Raw genomic sequence first — 13,268 nt, 5'->3', positions numbered from 1 at the left:
TATTTAGGATAGTTGGCTCATTCTCTATTCTCTAAATAGAGTGAGACTTAGTAGTGGCAATATTTTCCTAGGCATTATAGGGGGGAAAAAACCCCAAGGCTTAAAAATGAGACTAAGGTCTGTTTATAGTAATGGCATTTCTAGCACAACAGTGTTCAAGATACAAACTGTAAGAATCATGGCCTTGCAGATTAATTCAGATGGGCAGAAATCTCTGGAGCAACTCCCTTGTCAAACCAAGGTCAACTTCAAAGTCAGACATAACTTCAAATTTAGATCAGATTCCTCAATATCTTTTTGAATCTTGTTTTGAGTACCTCTAAAGGTGGATGTTCCACAGTCACTTTGAGTACCCACATGGTTAGAGAAAAAAATTGTAATTTATAGAAAATGCTTGTAATACTTAATAAAAACCCCCCTTATTTCCTCCTCCTTTATTACTGATAATGCCATTTTTTGATACCTTAGTAAAGGAATTGCGTTTATTTTGTCTCTGTGGTTCCAGATACCTACATACTTATAGATCATAGGAAAGTCCAGTGTATTCATTCCATGGAACTCAATGTCCATAATTCTGAATTGTTCTTTTGAGAACAGTTTTCCTCATGCTTTCTGCACTCTTTACTGTACAGAACAAGAATGAGAAAGAGGAAGACAGCATAATCAAACACTACAACACCTCATATGATGAGAAACTATGATTATATATTATACTGTCAAGTTCTTATTGATCCACTTAGAGGCACATTGACCTTTAATATTAATGTGCTTAGCAAAAAATGTCATTGGAAAAGACTATAATGCTAAATGTTCAATGACATAAAATGTGCATGTCTACTATGAACAAAACCAGAGGCAGTGGTGAAGAAAAGTAACCCTAATTAGGTCATCTGCTTGTCAGGAAGCCCTCAGCCTCTGCTGTTATGAAAAATGGAGATTAAGGGTATTACCAGGCCAAAAGAATACTATTCTTCATGGAAAGATATCACTGTGAAATAAAAAAAAAAAAAATTAGATTTTTGTTGCAGACAGGAAAGGTGGTTAACTTATACATTTTTATTTCAAAAAGATTAATATCAGGATGCTCTTATGTATAATGAGAAGTAAGCATGATAGCTTACAACAGTAAACAGAAAAGAGTTTATTGATTATTTTCTCTGCCTGTGATTTATTTTCTTATACGATATAAAATACAGCTTAGAGGGAATAACCTTTATTCAGAGGAGATGCTGAACAGAAGCACAATTATCTGTGCACAAACTAACTCTAAAACCACATTTTTCAAGAGTTAGAGACTCTGAAGAAGTGGAGATTTTTGGACTTTGCTGGGTGTGGGTGCCCAGGGTGCTACAGGAGTGGCCTCCATAGGAAGAAGCCACAATTTCCCCTGTCCTGAGGCAGCTGGTTCCAACAGAGCCACCACAGGGCACCGCTGAGCCCTGCAGCCACCATGGCAGCACAGTATACAAAATTCAGCAGAAAACAACACTCTCCTTTTCTCTTTGGGCTGCACTGTGACCTCAGAAATACTCATTAGGCCTTGGCCTTGATGAACAGCACCTGGGCTAAGCTGCTCTTGAGCTTTTCAGAGACACTGTCTGTTCCCAGGAACTTGTGCTGCCCAACAAGCCCCCTTAAAACTTTTGGTTAGTTCCAGGACTAATTCTGGCAAAGGGGTCCATTTTGAGCCCCATGACTCAAAGGAGATTCTCCCTTATTCCCTTTTGCCCTTACTGTTTCCTACCCTTACCCTTTTTCCATCTCCATCTTCTACACAGATACTTTTACATTGATTTTAATTTTAAATTAGTTTAGATTTTCATCTGATTTTTCTCTCTGGGCCTTAAACATGTAGTTAGTCAGAGAGTAAACCTTGCCAATGAACTTTGCTTTGATTTCACTTTAATAATACTATTATTTTGCCGATATCTTTACTGGTGATTCTTTGATTGACATAAAACACTCATTTGCTACAGGGAGTGAAACAAAGCTACAAGAGAGGAAAAAAAAGAATAGTGAGAGAAGGTGAGAGAAGGAGGAAGGGGAGGCATCCACTGGAGCAGGTAAAAAGTGTCAGGAGAAAGGGGCAGGAAAGAGAAACTACTGTGTACAACCGACCTGATTCCAGGCTACTTGGCTGGGGGAGAGGTAGAGGAGTCTGGGGGGAAGCTGATCTTGGGAGAGTGGGGAGGGCAAGAACATTGCTTCAATGTTCTTTTCCTTTGTCTTTATTTGAAAAAAAAAATTAATTGGTAATAAATTAATTTTGCCCAAATCTAGTATGTTTTGTCCATGACAGCATTTAGTAAGCAATCTCTTTTCTGCTCTCTTCCCTTGTCCCATTTAGGAGTGGCAGTGAGGAAGCAAGCTGGTTGGGAGTTTGACCCTTAGTCAAGGCCAACCCACCATACTGGCCAAAATGAGGAAATAAGGTTTCCCTTACCCAAAGTTTTCTCAGTTTTACATCAAAGAGCAATTTTTTTTAGACTACACATGGAATACTGGTCTGGTTAATTTGCTGCTCCTAAACCAAAAGCAAGCCCTAAAAAGGTGAGAGCTCATTAAGTTGTAGTGGTATATAACAGATGCATGAGCTTGAGTCTGAAAGAGCTCAGACTATGAAACTGGATTACCAGTGCTGATTTGTTTTGGTTTTGGTTTTTTAAATTGCCTGTTACTTTATTTTTCTTATTTTGTCCTCTTCATATCAATGTATAGATAAATGTATTAATATAGTCTGAGGTGTTGATAGGAAGTTTAGGATATTGCCAATGACTAACATCTTATTTTGCATTACTGTAAGACTTAGAAAATACTCAGTTAGAAATGCAAGGTAGTCATTCTCAGTGATCCTTGGGAAACCCTTCCAACTCAGCATATTCTGTGATTTTGAAGAGAGGAGAGGAGAGGAGAGGAGAGGAGAGGAGAGGAGAGGAGAGGAGAGGAGAGGAGAGGAGAGGAGAGGAGAGGAGAGGAGAGGAGAGGAGAGGAGAGGAGAGGAGAGGAGAGGAGAGGAGAGGAGAGGAGAGGAGAGGAGAGGAGAGGAGAGGAGAGGAGAGGAGAGGAGAGGAGAGGAGAGGAGAGGAGAGGAGAGGAGAGGAGAGGAGAGGAGAGGAGAGGAGAGGAAGGGAAGGGAAGGACTTGAACACTTAGATGAAGGCAATGAAGTAACTAGATTAAGTGCCAATGGCAGGTGAAATGATAAACAGGTACAATCAGATGAAATTATAAATGAGGTGAAATGTTAGGATGCTGAAACTCACTTTGAAAGCTGGCATGTATGTCTTTGTTGCAGGGTATCAAAAAGAGTTGGCTGTGAGACAGTTTCCGTTGAAAGCATGTTGAATAATCCAATCTGCTTGAGTTCAGTTGTGTATAAATGTGGTATTCACAATCTGCATATACTTCAAATGATAACATTGATCATGTTGTTCATTTTTTGAAAATTATATTTAATGAATCTTATACAGAGAAGCCAGCAGCAGAAACATTTACTCACTTATTTTTCATCCACTCTTCTGAAATGTTATGTTGTATGATTGATAGACCTTACATGGATTACATGGAGATATCAAGTTTAAAGTAGCAAATATCATTTTCTCAAAGCAGTATCATAATTCATAGTCCATTATATGATAAAGTACAGAAGGAGCTGAACTTAGTGAAGGAAAGCTGCACAATGTAATTATCATTATTCCAAATGTTTCTGTCATTTTTAATAAAGAAAACCATAGAGACTTATAAAAATAATTTCATGATTTAATGATACCAGAAAGTCACAAACTGAGCTCACATAAATTGCTGTAGTGCTTTCATTCAGCTTTGTGGAAACCCTGAATCTCTGATAAACAAATTTTCAAATAAAATAGTCAGAATGAAAATTATGTTCATAAGTATGTAAAAGAACACAGTTCTGTTTGCTATACTCAGTTATGCAAAAATTAGAATAATTACTGTTATCTTGCAGCAGACAAATGAGTTGTTCGGATGACCTATTAAATATAAGAGAATTGTTAAAGATGACTTGTTAGAGATATTGTGGATATTTGAAGTATTCTCAAGGATAATTTCTTGTTTTTCCTAAAAGGAGGCTTTCTTCTCTCTTTTTGTAGTCACTAAACCTAATAATCTCCATTCTAGGAATGGAAGCTAGTTACACCCTAGAGCCAATGCTATACTTAAGGCACACAATCAGTGATATTATCATTAGAGAAGATGCTTGGTTTTCCCACTGAGTTCAGTGAGTCTGAAAATCCCTTCTGTCTCCCAAAAGGCATTTTCTTTGTTGCAGTAGATACAGCAGGCACTCAGCTTCAGGACAACTTTGAAAATTTTGGGCTGAAGTGTAACTCTTTTCCTATAATCTTTCACATTGTAATAATTATTCCTTCCCTTTCAGTGTAGCATTAATCAAACCACATCTGAGCTTACTGAACAATCAGAAGTGAAAAATATATTTCAGTCATGGTATTTGACCTGGAATTCAATTGTATGGGGATATATCTGTGAAGGATGGGAGTAGGGTAGCAGATTCACTTATGTTCATTGCATTGCTTCTCAGTCGGGGTTAAGACATGCCCTAGCTATAGAAACAGGACCAAAAAAATATTAGGCATAGGTTTAAATCCATATTATTCATACTATACAAATTTTATGCCTTCATTCAATCAATTCAAATTTCTGAATCTCATATGGGAAGTAAATTGGTGTACTATAATTACCACTGCACTGTGGCCAAGTAAAGAATACTGGGAATGAGATACAGTATTATTTTTTCCTCTATAACCCTAATGTCACCGTGTGTGATGTGGCCACTTTCAGTGGGAAAATCCTGCAATGACTTGTCATTGTGGGTAAGGAGTAAATTCCTACTTCCTTTTCAAAGCAAAGAGCAAACAAGAAAGGACTAAACTTCTCTAAGTTTAGTGCCTCCAATTATTGATTGAAAATCCTTCCTACCTTTCATTTTAGTGATCTTGTTTCACTCCACACAATTTTGGTGCAACTGATTCCAGCTACCATTTTTCACAGTGACTGTTAGGGAAAAGAGACACGCAGTCACAGAAAGCACAATGTGGAGACACGTACAACCCACCTTGCAGCTGCCTAGAAAAGGTTAATGAAAATTTTAATTATCAATCCTTGCTATGACAAAGACAACTAGAAACAACTGCGGCAAGAGACTATAGGCGAAGCAGTCTCAGGAGGAGCTGTTGAGATTTTAAGCTCTGATGAAGAAGTGCTATGAGATGAAAATAGTTTCCTAAGTAAAATGTCTGCTAAGTAAAGGAAGAAAATCCACAGAATTCATGGAAGATAAGAGGTGGAAATATACTCCTGACACTTGTCTTGACCTCTATGACAAGACACCTGAAGAAGAGTAAAGCCTTTGTTTTTAACTCCAAGAGCTGTAGAAAGGATCTGGGGATAAAGACTGAAGCTGACAGATAGCTATCTTGTGTGTGTGAAAATCCTAACTAATTCTGTTATCTGAAAGAGAAAGGTCTGTTCCTCAGGCAAATGGAAAGATCACATTTATATATTGGATAGGCTGACATAAAATGGCTGTAGCTCACTGCCACGTAAAAGTTGAGAACAGATCAAACATTAAAACTCCTATTGAGATTGTTGGCTAAAGTGCATATACATTAAAAAAAAAAAAAAGTTACTGCGCAATATTTACTAGCTTGTAATTGGACATTTTGTCCAAAAGTTTTGTTCAGACAGACAAGATTGAGCATTTATTGTTGACTGATGGGATACTATTTTACCTGCTATCATTAAAAAACAAAAGAGGTGGATAAATATAATAACTGCTGACTTTAAATATTGTTTAGTAGGCATGTGTAGAATTTAAAGCATTTACTTTAAAGTCAAGACTAAAACCCTTGTGTCCTTCACTGACTCTAATTTAGCTTGACTGTGCATCTTTGGCATCTGGTCTTAATTTCTAATATACAGCAACTTTTACATTAACTCGTAAAACATTTTACGGAACTCTGATTCAAAGCATTTGGCAAACATTTAGTAAGAATGTATTTGGAATGTATATCTGAATGCAAGAATCTTAAAATTAATAGATACAATCTGCAAAGCTCTTAAACCAACTTTTGTAGCCATAAGTTACTGCAAATTTTCTAGATAAATTTTCTGAAGTGTCTGGTTCTTTTCTGAAGTATTTTAAATTTAACTAAAATTCAAATTAAATGTTTTAAAATATACAACCCTAAAACAGCAGACAGTGTTTTTCAACATGAAACATTGAAGTGTTCTAAATGAATCTTTAGCAGCAGGATACATGAAAAAATATACAATCTTATGCCCAGACACAATTATCCATAAATTAGATATCCACTAAGTATTGTGTCCCTCTGGAAGCATGCCAATGGAAAAGTTGGCATGCTGACCCTCAATGTGCTTGAGACTTCTAAATTTCCTACTTTTATCCTGAAAATAATGGTAAATATAGCAGTGAGTAATAGCAGAACCAGGGAATCAAAAATACAGCAGAGACTTTTGACCTGTTCCTTAATCTGGTAATTTTTCTGGATCATGAAGGGAAAGGGAGGTTTGTTTTGGGTTTGTTTTTTGTTTTTTTTTTCCTGCAAAAGGCTACAATTGATCTATGTTTCTACTTTGATAATTGAGCATTATTTTTTATTCCCTGAATTTGGCCTTTCTTATCACCTGGAAAAATCACTTTGTAGTGATACCACACAACTGTAAAGATTTCAAAAAACCCAAACAGTTCAAATATATGGAAGTGCATGCTATATAAAATGTCTTTCTTTTTCAGCTTAATGGGACCTATGAATACTTTTTGGTTGATCTTTTATGATAGACACTTAACATTAGTTCTGTTATTTTTTAGGAACAAAAGTAAATGTAAATAGTCTCTGATCTCAGAAACCTTTCCAATGAAAGTTACTACACTTATCCAGGCTTCAGCCTTCTGGCATCTCACCTGTCCTACTAGAGCTCTGCGGGAAGTCCTGAAGGTTTGACAGGTTAAGCCAATTCTCAGAGTGACCTGCAGAAAATTTTCTTAATCTAGACTGCATTGAAAATTTTTAATCTAAACTTAAATTCATATACACTTATTGATTATGTGATTGTCTAGTACTCCAACACAGAAAGATGATTTGAGTCAAAAAATCTTACACTCATTGACTCCTATTGTCAGTTTTCAGTCCCTTCCAATAATCAGAAAACTTTGCTTGACTCTTTTTTTAAGATATTTACAAATAATACCTTTGCTGTATTTTCTCCGATTTGTGTGTTGTGCTTCATGCAGAATCTCAGATTTTTCTTATTGTCAAGAGTAAATATTTTTCTAAGTTTGTGTACTCTAAAAGCATATTTTAGAATCACATTCTAACCATCAGTACGTTTATTATACTTATTCTTGCTTTTGCTAACTTTTGTGACCTATTTGTTGAACATTTTACAACCAGAGGAAAACAAGCACACACATACTAGTTTTAGAAGCTGTTTGTTGATGTTATGGGAAGTAGAGTTATGGTTTCATCTGACAAACATTTAAAAGTAATCTTGGAAACTTTTAAATGTCTTTAAGTAATATCTAAATAATTACAAACAGTGTAGAAAAAACTTTCTATTTTGCCAAAACCTAATCATAGAAGTAATAAAATTGAAATCAAATGAGTCCATGGAATATTTTTTTTATTTGACTTTAGTCAGGCCACTTGAGAAATTTACAAGTTTACCTTTGAAGCAATTACCTGGTAATTCACATAGCACATTTTTTTTCTCTTCTTTGTTCTTGATTCCTCTATCTTTTGAAACATCTTTAATTAAAGCAAGTTAGCCACTGGGATCTTAATCTAAAATCACTTCTTCTAATCTTATTTTGTTCAGAGGTGTCACACAATTTAAGATTGGACTCCATAAATACAGCCTTGAGGCAGTAGCAGCTGTGCCTCTTTTTCACCTGTGCCTAGTTTTTGCAAAAATATCTGATTGTGTCTTTAGTGTACCAAAAGTTAAGTTAATCTAGGTTGAGTCCCAAGAGTCTGACAAGTATCAAGCTGCTTGCTGAATTTTACAATCTGTTGACTTCATAAGAATACAGTTATCAAAATGGAGAAAAGTGTATTTATGAGCATGTGGTGCTTCAAAGTATCCTAAAAAGTAATGCTTAAATCCCTTCTCACACTCCTCTCTTTCTTCTTGTCCTGACAAGCCTGCACCTAAATATAATTATTAATGCCATCAAGCACTTAGTTTATACTTACTTTAAATTACTGTTCTGAAAGATTCAAAAGACAGAACCTCAGAGTTCAAATCTTGGGGCTTCTGAGGATATATCATCAGACATCATAAATGTGTCTTTTACTGATGTTAACATTTCCACACACAAACTGGTAAAAATAACTAATCCCACTGGCTCTGGTTCATCAGAGATCTCCTGGCAAGGCTGAGGCATGTTAGTACATCCTAAACTTGTGTTGTTACCAGAGATGGTGGAATTAACAGTTCACAGCCATGCAAAAGAAAACTTTAATGTGTTTCACTTACATGAGAACAAAGAACAGTTTACTTTGTAAAGAAAAATAAGGTCTTTGATGCCAAATTTTGATTTCTGTGATTTTATTTTACAAGATTTTACAAAATTTTACAAATTTACAATTTTACAAGATTTGTCCACTTATATCTACTCCTTTCATAAATGCATATGTGCATGGGAACGTTGTGTGAGACTCACCATGAGTCAGTTCAAATTTACTTTTCCTTGTGCAACAGAAGATCACTTTGCCACCAGTTACAACTTTGACCCTATGTGTAATACATCATTTTCTGCCCAAAGACATTTCACTCAGCAAGCCACTGTCCTTGAAAAGTCAAGTATTCACTTGTTTCTTTCTCCTTCACAATAAATAAAGAATTTTGACAATAATGTAGTGTGATTCTCAAGGAAAAAACAATAAATTTGTGATGGAGAGTTCTAAAATTTTTTTGAGTCAAACTTCCTTTTTCCAAAAGAAAACTTAATTATAGCATAAGATCTATCTTTAGCAGAAGGTGAAGTGCTAAAGCAGAAGCAAATCTTGACTCCCTGCCAAAGACAGGTAAAGCAATCTTTCTAAATACCTATTTCATAAGGGTTTTACAATTTTCAAGACTCTTAATAGTGCAAGAAGTGAAAATAATGTGAAATTTTATGATGCAATAACTCAAAGGATATTTCAATTTTATTTTCTATTCCATCTTACTCATCACTAATGATCTTGAATTTAAAAACTGGTACCTTTAATATTTTGAAATTAAGCATTCATTCCTGTGACTGTTTTTTCAAAATATATGGGGGTAGGAGGGGGAGATCCCAAGTGCTTACAGCAACTAATCAGAACAAAACAAATAAGTCACAGAAACAAAACACATGGAGAACTGAAAAAAAAAAAAAAAAAAAAAGAATACAACACTGATGGTAAAATTTTCCTAATGCAAAAACTTAATTGTTATTTATAAAGAAACCAAGAATTAAAACTAAAGGAGACTCAGGCAAAAAATTCTATTTTTTGTTATCATACATCTAGGACTTATACATAAAAATGTGTCAGAGCAGACATACACAAACACAGATGCAACACTGAAAATATCAATAAAATAGCATATACCTATATAAAAATATATGATATTTTTATCTGTTCAACCAAGTTGTAATGAGATATATTTCTCAGAAACCCTAATAGGGAGCTGAAAGTGTTTTTCATGCAAAGAAAAATCTTGAAGACCTATTATTCCTGCATCCTGTCTCTGCGTATATCCCAGTTACTTCGTTGTGAATTGTTGCATGTCCCCAACATGATGTCCATGCCTCAAGTGTAAGGTTTGATAACGTGCAGTGCATAAAAATCTTTGAATGAACACTTGAATTTTGAATCCTGAAATAACATTTTCATAGTGATTTTACCATGGCAGTAATTGTATCTAATGACACTACTTTTAACAGTGAATAAAATAGTTAAGTCCAGCAGGTGGAAAGTGGTAAGCAGCAATCAGAAATGTTCAGGTGCCAAGACCTGTAAAAAATTTGTCTTTCTTACTGAGAACTGATTTGATAGTAAGAGCCCTTGCAAAGTACTAAATCCTTTTCATCCCACATTGTACTCTCATAGTCAGTACCACTCTTTGGAACCTCCCTGAATTCAAATCCCTCCTCAGTGACAGGAAGTCCCCATTATTGTCTGTTTTTTTTCTTTCCTTCTTGTGTTTTTACACTTGTAACTTTCTTAAGGGCAATGAAATTGACACTGGCTGTCAGATTATCAGAGTGGACTTGTAAGGATAACAAAGGCTGAACTTAACTATAGTGATGAAATGGAAGAGAGTGGAAGTGGCTCTGTGGATAAAAGTCATGAAACATCGATTTTGGACCTTATATTCAACCTATAAACCTTTTATATTACCCAACATATTTTAGTTGACCATATTACTGACAGACTTTTAGGTGTTTCCTGTTTTTTCCTCTCTACTTTTTAAATTTTGTTTTGCTTTGTTGATGGTTTTGCTTTTTGCTGGTTTTGTTTTCCTTAATAGTGTCTTTCTTAGTGCTGTGTCAGTTTGGTTTTCGTCACCACATTGTGGAGGGAAGAAAGCGTATAAATTGTGCCAGGACAGTAGCTGATGCTGGAGAGAGAGATGACAGGCTCAGTATTTTACAGTTTGTTAAAAGTAGGTCTCAGTCTTTGAAAAACTGTAATTAACTTTATTGAACATGTAATAAAGTCTGCATTCGCTAGGAGTTTTTTCCCCTAACCAAAATGATGAATCAGTGGCTATTTAACATATAAACATATTTATCCTTGTTCAAAAGGCTGAACACTGTGAATTGAACATTGATGATTGCTGCTTTATATGGAGAGGCACCTCTCTACTGCTCTGATTCTCAACAAAAATTTTTTTAATCATTCAGCAAGGGAGAAAGAACAATATCCTAATAACTCAATGGTAATTTACAAACAATTTATCTGCTACCATAGTGAATTTTAAGACATTATAAACAAAAATCTTGAGAATTTTCCAAGTGTACCCAGAGCAGCACTTTTGAGTACCAGGCTTTTCTTCCAAAGAACAAAAAAATAAGTGGATGAGACAGAAGGAAGAACTTTGAGGTATTTCAAACCATATCATGAAAAAAAAAATCCCCAAAACCCTAGTTAAATTTCTTAATGAATACTAGGTTTGATTGACTGGCAAGCACTAAGGGAGCACTCAGTATGAGAGCTCCAATGTTTGCTTTATTCTTCTAGTAACTTTGCAGTTGTGTAATCCTTCTTACTGACCCTTCTTATGTATTTCTGACTAGAAATAAAATCACCTGGTGAGGAAAGGAGATAAGCTTGGTCAAAGAGGACCTGCCTTTCATAAACCCATTATTGGGCCAGATCCCCTTATTAATAGGGGACACAAGGCACCAAAAGAGCTGGCCTATTCCAGTCCATGCTTCATTTAAATACTGGAGAAATCATTAGGGACGAGATGGAAAAACCCTCTTTCTATGCACTCTTTTCTCCAGTCCACTGTGTGAGACTGCAAATTTACTTCACTAAAATATCCTGCCTAGTTCTTTATTATACAGGATAGCTAATAACTGCCATTTCCACCATTTCCACACAGAACAGATGATGAGCAGAATGCTGTCATAGATAGAAACTGCAAGATCTCAAATATGGATGGTGAATTTCTTTTCTCATAATATAATATCTCTAATTATGAGAAATCCGTACTATCTGCTGTGGTAGTGAACATTATAGAAAGATGTATTGGAAAACTGAACAGGTCAATCCAAAGGGTTGAATTTTATTCCCTCTTTACTTAACAGACTTCCACCTGATGCTGCACAGTCTTGCTGAAACCCAAAACAATATAAAACCTGAGAAATTTTTGGTCAAATATGATACAGACTGAGAAGACAAAAAAGGATAAAAGACAGCTTAATGTCTTGTTTTTCTCTCTAGCACTGCTGTTAAAGAAAAGAATTTCTTTTAAGGGCAGCCTTTAGGGACAAATTTTGAGTATATAACCTGCATACAAAACACTTATGATCATGCATATTTATCTCTGATAATGAGAAAGTAAGTGTTCTATTAATTTACATTCATTTAAAATTTCTGAGTCTCATAGATTGCATATCTTAAAGTCATAATTAGGATTTGTGATTAGCTGAGACATTTCAGAAGTGGTACTTGAGGAATCAGTAAAAAGGAGAAGATATATATATCAAGATTAATTGAATAAAACACCTTGTTTGTATCACAGCCCTTTCACATATAGCAGTAGGGATGGAATATAAAAGGCAATATTGAGATTAATTTATAGCATTATTCCAAAAGTCTCAAAAGTGAGAGCTCTCAAAGAGTTCCTCTCGCTCTCTTTCAAGGGAAATCTCATATTCCAAATATGAAAGGAGAATATATCACCTGCCAAGAAAGTGAGAGTGGCCTGTGAGCTCTTACAGCATCTTATCGGTATTTGAATGCACAATATATCTTGGCATAAAGATCTATGCTTTAAAGAGGAATTTTTGAATTGGGAAGTGTTAAAAAAAACAATAAATCCAATATTTCTTTTTGCTATTCTAAAGCATATCTGGATAAATACATTCTACCGTGTATCAAAAAAGTAAGACTGGACTGTGTGGAACTGGAACAGGTAATGAAACATGGTGGACATATTTTTAGGAAATGAGGGAAATGGATAGTATATACATTCTTAGCAGCAAATTAAGTTTTGGAAAATAACAATTTTAATTGCAATACCAAGTTCCCAGTTCAGTTTTTTGTTAATATCATGATTACATTGATCACCATTATTACCAGCATCAAGATATTGGAGTTTTTATGTACAATATTACTAAGATATGAGAAAAACTACTTCCTGCATGTCAACACTGACCTAACAAAATTTGCTTGCTTCATTTTTAAAATAAAATATCACCTAAATATTAGCAGCAGAATAATCTAGTAATCTAGTACAAATTTTGCTGTGTTGTTTTTTTTGTTTTTTTTTTTTTGAGGAGGTTAGCGTTTAAAAAATTTAGGAATCTACTCATCATTTTACATGTCATACTTGTCCCATTTAATTATTTTGTTAAAGTCACTTTGGAAAAATTTAATCAGGATTTTTGGCAAATAATTGAGAGGAGAAAATGTAAACAATTTTACTTCCAAAGAAAGTGATAATTTGTGATCACTTCTGTATTGTATTCTTTGAATAAAAATGAAAAAGCAGAAAAGAATTTGGAA

Source organism: Zonotrichia albicollis, chromosome 1 (genome assembly GCF_047830755.1).
Source record: "Zonotrichia albicollis isolate bZonAlb1 chromosome 1, bZonAlb1.hap1, whole genome shotgun sequence".
Lineage (NCBI taxonomy): Eukaryota > Metazoa > Chordata > Aves > Passeriformes > Passerellidae > Zonotrichia > Zonotrichia albicollis.
The sequence above is the reverse complement of the archived record's forward strand: the minus strand, read 5'-3'. Positions refer to the sequence as shown.